Source organism: Mus pahari, chromosome 5 (genome assembly GCF_900095145.1).
Source record: "Mus pahari chromosome 5, PAHARI_EIJ_v1.1, whole genome shotgun sequence".
In the NCBI taxonomy this organism is placed as follows: Eukaryota; Metazoa; Chordata; class Mammalia; order Rodentia; family Muridae; genus Mus; species Mus pahari.
In genome coordinates this window covers 163,844,355-163,850,776 of record NC_034594.1, presented here as the reverse complement: position 1 = coordinate 163,850,776, position 6,422 = coordinate 163,844,355, and the positions used below count along the sequence as shown (strand labels likewise).

The 6,422-nt window shown below is 52.1% G+C and overlaps 1 pseudogene across 1 annotated transcript; it reads left to right on the top strand.

Moving 5' to 3' along the window:
* Window positions 1-2,820: 2,820 nt before the first annotated feature.
* LOC110322406 lies at window positions 2,821-3,483 on the top strand (annotated as a pseudogene). Its single transcript, XR_002380565.1, has one exon. The product of XR_002380565.1 is annotated as a 60S ribosomal protein L9 pseudogene (transcript).
* The last annotated feature ends 2,939 nt before the right edge of the window (window positions 3,484-6,422 follow it).

The window sequence follows — 6,422 nt, the reverse complement described above, 5'->3', positions numbered from 1 at the left end:
AAGAGGTGTTTAAACAAAAGGCGCTTGGTGGGAAAGTGGCTTCAAGATCCTGAGTTTCAGGCAAAGCAGAGACAAAGGAGAGGACTGGAGAGGAGAGCCTGGAGTCCTCCCCTAGAGGTGCAGCAGAGCCTGGTGACTGTCGTTCATCTTTAGCTGCAGTGGGGAGGTCCTGGAGGATGTAACTCCATGACAAATGTCCAGCAGGCACTGAGCGCACACACACCAGCACGCCTCCCCGTGCCTTATCCCACCAGTCTAGATAGCCATGAGAACAGGCCCTCCAGACCTGGACACACTTCCTCCTCTGGTCCAGAGCCTGCCTTCCAGGTCATAGAACTGCACTCTCATCTCTGCTGGGTCCCTTGAGAGTGGGGTGGGCTCTGGGAGCAGGGACGTCCTTTGTATGAGCACGTAAATGTCTAGTACCTGAAGGGTGAGACTCCTCAACCCCACCTTTTAGCCCTGGGACCCCGGCTGGGCTAGAGACAAAAACAATTGTGTGTATGTGTACACAGTATTTAACTCTTCCGCTACCCTGGGGAGGCAGATAAAGAACATAAGCGCTTGCTGGGGTTCCTACAGCCAGAAAGGAGGGAAGTCAGGGCTGGAAAACAGTCTGAAGTCCAAAGTCCTGGCTCAGTGTACGGACCATACTTATCATAAACAAACAAATAGCAACTGAGTCCTGACACCAGCTTGAATTGAATTTTAGATAAACAAGGAATACTTTTAAAGAATCTATGGCTCCCAAATATCATACAGGAAGTTAATAATAAAAACAACTCCCTATTTGTCTGATATGTAAATCTAGCCGACGCCTTATGTTTGTCCTGGCAGTCCTGAATCTCAGCTACTCTGTGGTCCTACTGTACCTAAGACCTCAGATTTCATGAACCATGGGAAAACCAGAAGCCAAGGCTAAAGGGAGCTGTGAATGTTCCCACCGCACTTCTGACTCAAGCAGAGACTTGACTTGAGGTCAGCTGGCCTTTCCTTTTCCAGGAATTTGGCAAAGAGATCTTCCCCTGGAGGCTGATTTCACCGGGACACAGATCTGACCCTCCTCGGCCCAAGAGTACACCCTTGTAGGAGGAGCAGCCTCGAGGCCAAGAGGTCCCCACCCAGAATCAACTTCCTCCGTCACACCCTAGTACTGAGAACCCCCTTCCCCCAAGCTCATGCCCCAAGGCGCTCTGGACCTTTTTGAAAGCTGTTCTTTGGATACAGAGCCTGCCTCGGAACACCCTGACTGGATTTACCCGGCAGAGCACAGGGTTCCAGGTCTCAGACACACAGGGCGGGTTTTTATTTTTTTTGTTTTTAGTATATCTCAGATATTACAATTTTCACTGGGTCCAAGGCGTTACCTCAGCTGCAGTTAGCTACTAGAGAGTGTGGACTGTCACGTCCTCACAGACACTGCTGGCCTCTGGGTGGGAAGGGAAGGAGAGTGAGCTGTGGCCTTCAGACATGTTCTCTTGTGTCCAGCTCACAGACACAGGCCAGTGGCCCCGCCCGTTCCTCAGCCTGCCCCGGCTATCTGCAAGCCCCCAAGGCACTGGAGTACCACAGAGACTTCACCCTGCATCCCTACACTACCTCTAAACTGTGACTCCCCATCTTCTCCCAACATTAGCTCTCCCCATGAGACCCACAGATGAGCCACAGAGACTCCATGATGGTTGCTCAGGTCTAGACAAGTTTGTTCCAGACTGCTTCCAGAGGAAATGTGGGAGACTGACCAGGGAGGTCAGCAGTGACCCAGGAAGGTAGGGCAGGGGCTGCTGGGAGTTCGGGATCCCTCCCTGGCCTGTCCAGAGCCTGTGAAGAATACTGTCTTCCGCTGTGAGGGCTCCTCCACACTGTGGTAGGAGTCCCTGGTCCAGGCTTGTGCTCAGTAGATGCCTACCAAAAAAAAAGGGGGGGGGTAATCTTAGTGTGTATACCTCCCTATTGAGATGCAAAGGTCACAGTACAATGTCACTGACCTTTGTCTCCTTTTCACCAGGTCTCAGATACTTGACAAAGTCCTTGTGCTCCTGGTACCCTGTCCACTTCTCTGGGTTCTTGCCTTCAGCCATTGCCCAGGTGGCTTAGACCTTGGTTTCAAGGCCTTTGAACTGGGTGGGCATGCACCCAGGTCTGGGGGCAGCGCCATTACAGAAATAGTTTTGTCATTTCGCTCATCAGAGTCCCTATCTTAGAGCCTGGGCTAACGCTGAGTAGAGCTGTCCCTCCTCCTGTGGGCTGAAGGTCACTGTGCTCCACAGACATTAGACCTGACTCCCTGCTTTCCTCCTAGGGTGGGTCGTTCTCACAGATGACCACAGAAATAGAAGCAAGGCTTCATCGGGTCCGTCCTTCTGGCTACACTAACATCACACTGCCCGAGGGAGAGGGGCTATGCCTCATGTAACATGTCTCCACATGAGTGACCACACACTCAGACCCCACTTGCATACACAGTTGCTGCACTCACACCCATGTTCATCTCACACCTGTTTACACCCTCACGCCCATACACACACCCATACCCTTACCTGACACACTCCCTCTCTGCAGAAGGGGTAAAGCAGCTAGCTCATAGGCTTCTGTAGCCCCCTGCTGTCCCCTAATCAGGAGCCTGTGAGCAGCAGGTGCCCCAGCATTGAGCACTCTCTTCTAGCCTGGTATACAGAAGCATGTCTGGCAGGCAAGAGGGCAGTGACTTCTGGGACAGTGAGGGCCACCTTGAGAGACACCAACCAAAGGAATAACAACAAACTTTTCTCCTTAACCTTTAGAAAGCTAGCCCCTCTCTTTGCCCCATCTACTGCGAGGATGAAGACCATTCTCAGCAATCAGACGGTCGACATTCCCAAGAAGGTCGAAATCACTCTGAAGGAGCGCACAGTCATTGTGAAGGGCCCCAGGGGGACTCTGCGGAGGGACTTCAATCACATCAACGTGGAGCTGAGTCTCCTTGGAAAGAAGAAAAGGCTCCGGGTTGACAAATGGTGGGGTAACAGAAAGGAACTGGCCACCGTCAGAACCATCTGCAGTCATGTTCAGAACATGATCAAGGGTGTTACACTGGGCTTCCGTTACTAGATGCGCTCTGTGTATGCTCACTTCCCCGTCAACGTCGTTATCCAGGAGAATGGGTCTTTGGTTGAAATCCGAAATTTCTTGGGTGAAAAATACATCCGCAGGGTTCGGATGCGGACAGGTGTTGCTTGTTCTGTCTCTCAAGCCCAGAAGGACGAATTAATCCTTGAAGGAAATGATATTGAACTTGTTTCAAATTCAGCCGCCCTGATTCAGCAGGCCACAACAGTTAAAAACAAGGACATCAGGAAGTTTTTGGACGGCATCTGTGTGTCTGAGAAGGGAACCGTGCAGCAGGCTGACGAGTGAGGAGGCCTCAGCTTCCTGACTCCAGAAACGAGATCCTGATTGCAAGTACAATTTGGGCTCTTTTGGGAGAATAAAAGATTTATATATTAAAAAAAAAAAAAAAAAGAAAGAAAGAAAAAAGAAAGCTAGCCCCACCCCTTCTCAACTCCTACATCCTTTTAATTCCTCAATAATCTCATAGCAAATAGAGCCCCACAGCTCATCAACACCCCCCAAAGTCCCAGAGCTAAGGAGGGCCACCAGGAGCAGGCTGGACAGGACACAGGATTTCTCACGCCCCGCCATCTCTGACTGCTTCTCTGCTGGCTTTGTGAGCCTGGAAACCCTCCAGGGAGCATGAAGGGACCTTGGAGCATGAAGGGGTGTGGATATCTTGGCATTCAGACACATTTGTGGGGTCCAGGCCTGAGCTGTCCACATCTGACCCGCCAAAACCTGTTGAGCAGTGTGTCCTGCCCACTGGGCTCAGTTTGGGGTCTTACTCAGCTCTCATCCATTCCCCTGCCTCTGCCTAGGACTCCCTCTGATTCTGCAGGTCTTTGCAAGCCTTCCTGGTACCCACCTTTTAGACCTGTCAGCTCCCTAAGTGGCTTCGCTGAAGTCCTTGTCTTGCCTGGCAGCTTATGACAGGAAGGGTCTTTCAGAAATCCCCGCTGAGAAGAAGCCATGCTCAGATGGCAGAGGGCAGGTCGGGGAGGTAAAACAGCTCACCTAAGTGAGAGAGGAGTATGGCGGCGGGGGGGGGGGAGGGACATGTCTGAAGTGTGGGCAGAGAGAGAACAAAGCTGGGGTGGCAAGGACAGGATGGCTTCCCTCCTGGAGGAAGTGACCAAGAAACTTCCTGCGCTGATAATGTCTGTGCCAGGAGCTAAGGGGCAGAGCTCGTCCTTTGGTCTCCCCAGGAGAGTCCTCTGGGATGAGGGGCTTTTTGTTTTGTTTTGAGACAGTGGTCTCTCTATATCGTCCTGGCTGACCCCGAACTCACAGAGAGCCGACTGCCTCTGCTTCCCAAGTGCTGGGATTAAAGGCATGTGCCACCATGCCCAGCTAGGAATGAGTGTGAAGAAGATTCCCACATGACCCATGGGCCTGGGGGTGCACCCCACCCCCAGTGTACAGGTGTGTGCCTCCTCAGCACAGCACCAAAGCAGAGTGAACCTGCCTCACTCTGGAAAACAGGGTTCAGCAGGCATGGAAGTCAGGTGGGAAGGGCCCAGGGTTAGCCAACCCATTGTGCCCTCTAGGTTCACTTAGAAAATTGATCATTGTGCACTTGATCAATTTCCCAACCACTGCCCAGCACATGCCAGTGTGTACTGCTGTCTTCCTCCAAGGGACCTGTCTGTCTTTACCTCTGTGGCTTTCAGCTTATTCACTCTTCTGGCCAGCCCAGGTGTTTGCCGCCTGTGAAGCCTGTTGGACCCTGGCCTGATGAGTCTAGCCTGTTGCTAGTGCTTGGAAGTGCCCCCTGCCTACTGCTACGCTGTGCACAGACAAGAGTGTATCTCCTGTATGCTTCCTCCTGGGATGCAAACAAGCCTCATTGCCCCGGCTTTTACCACCATCTTATTTTTAAGCATCATCGCCGTTGGGTAAGTCCTTCCACAGACAGTGTTGGCGTGCCTCATGCCGCTTCCTGCACACAGTTTACAGGGTACCTGTTGGGGATGGTTGTGTGTGTACCTTGTTTCTCTTTGCTATCCCTCTGTCTCTGGACACCCTGGTTGGCCCTATGACTCAGTTGTTGTGAGCAGAGCTGCAGGTAACAGTGACACGCAAGTGTCTCTGACGCGTTGGCTTGTAGTCTTTGAGGTAAACACCAACTCCACCTTTCATCTCAAAGTGGAGGGATGCAGGCGGAGCACAGCAAAGGCAGCAGGCCGGGGTTCGGCAACATCCTTTGTCAACTCCTCCGGTCTCCTCAGAGCAATCTCTCACGTGGCTTTCAGACCACCAACTCCCTTTTGCCTCCTTCTCTTGACTTCCTGACAGGGTGGAGTTCCAGGCTCAGCCTTGACCTTGTCCTGTCTATAGCTATACCACTGGGATGTCTCTCACCCTCTACAGAATCAACCCCAACCCCTTACATTCCCAGCTCAGACCTATGATTGGCAGACTCTGCTCCTGCTTCATCTTCTCAGTGGTCATAAACTCCTTATTCTAAAGGGATATTCTAAACCCAATCCATCCAGAGATCTTATGACTGTCCCCTCAGCTATATGCAAGAGTCCTCTCTGCTCCAAGCTGCTGTCCCCTTACCCAGCATCACTTGGGGCTCTCAGCTGTTCTTCCCCCTGTACCTTCTGATTTAGCTTCCTGCTCTCCTTCTGCTCCTCAGACACACAGGCTTCTGTCTCTGTCTCTTCAGCCTCTGCCTGGATGACTGGTCCTGGGAACCCAGCGCACCAGGCTACCCTAACTGCCCCGTTTAGATTGCAGCTGTCACCAACTCTAGGCCACACCTCACTTAGACCCTTTAGGACCTAATTTACTCACATTTAGTAGGCATTCTTTACTGCCTGCCAACTCCAACTAGAAGCAACCCAAGGTCAGGGATCTTTGTCCCAAGCATCTAGCACATAGTAAGTCTTCAACGAACACTGGCTGAATGAAAGACCCAGCTACTTTCTCCCCTCACCTCTCCTTACGGGAACTTTACGAGGCCATGTCTCAGAGGCTGGCTAGGTGGCTATGCGGTGTTTTCTTAGCCCAGTGACCTGGGAACAAGGAAAGGAAGGGCTTAGAAAGCCAGGAAGCTGCGTGGGTAAGTCTGGCTGTCCCCACTTACAAACGTAAGAGCCAGCTGTGGATTCTGTAGACCTTGCTGTGACTTTGGGTGGAGTGGACCCCTCCTTACGCACTGCTCTCCAGTCCCAAGCACAAGAGACCCAGCAGAGCTTGTCCGTCCGGCCTTCACAACCCAGCCTGGAGTGTGCCCCACCTACTGTCCCGGCCAGTTTCCTCCCTTTTACTCCCTGATGCTTTTCCAAACATCTGCAGGAGCCTCCACTCACAGACATCAAAGA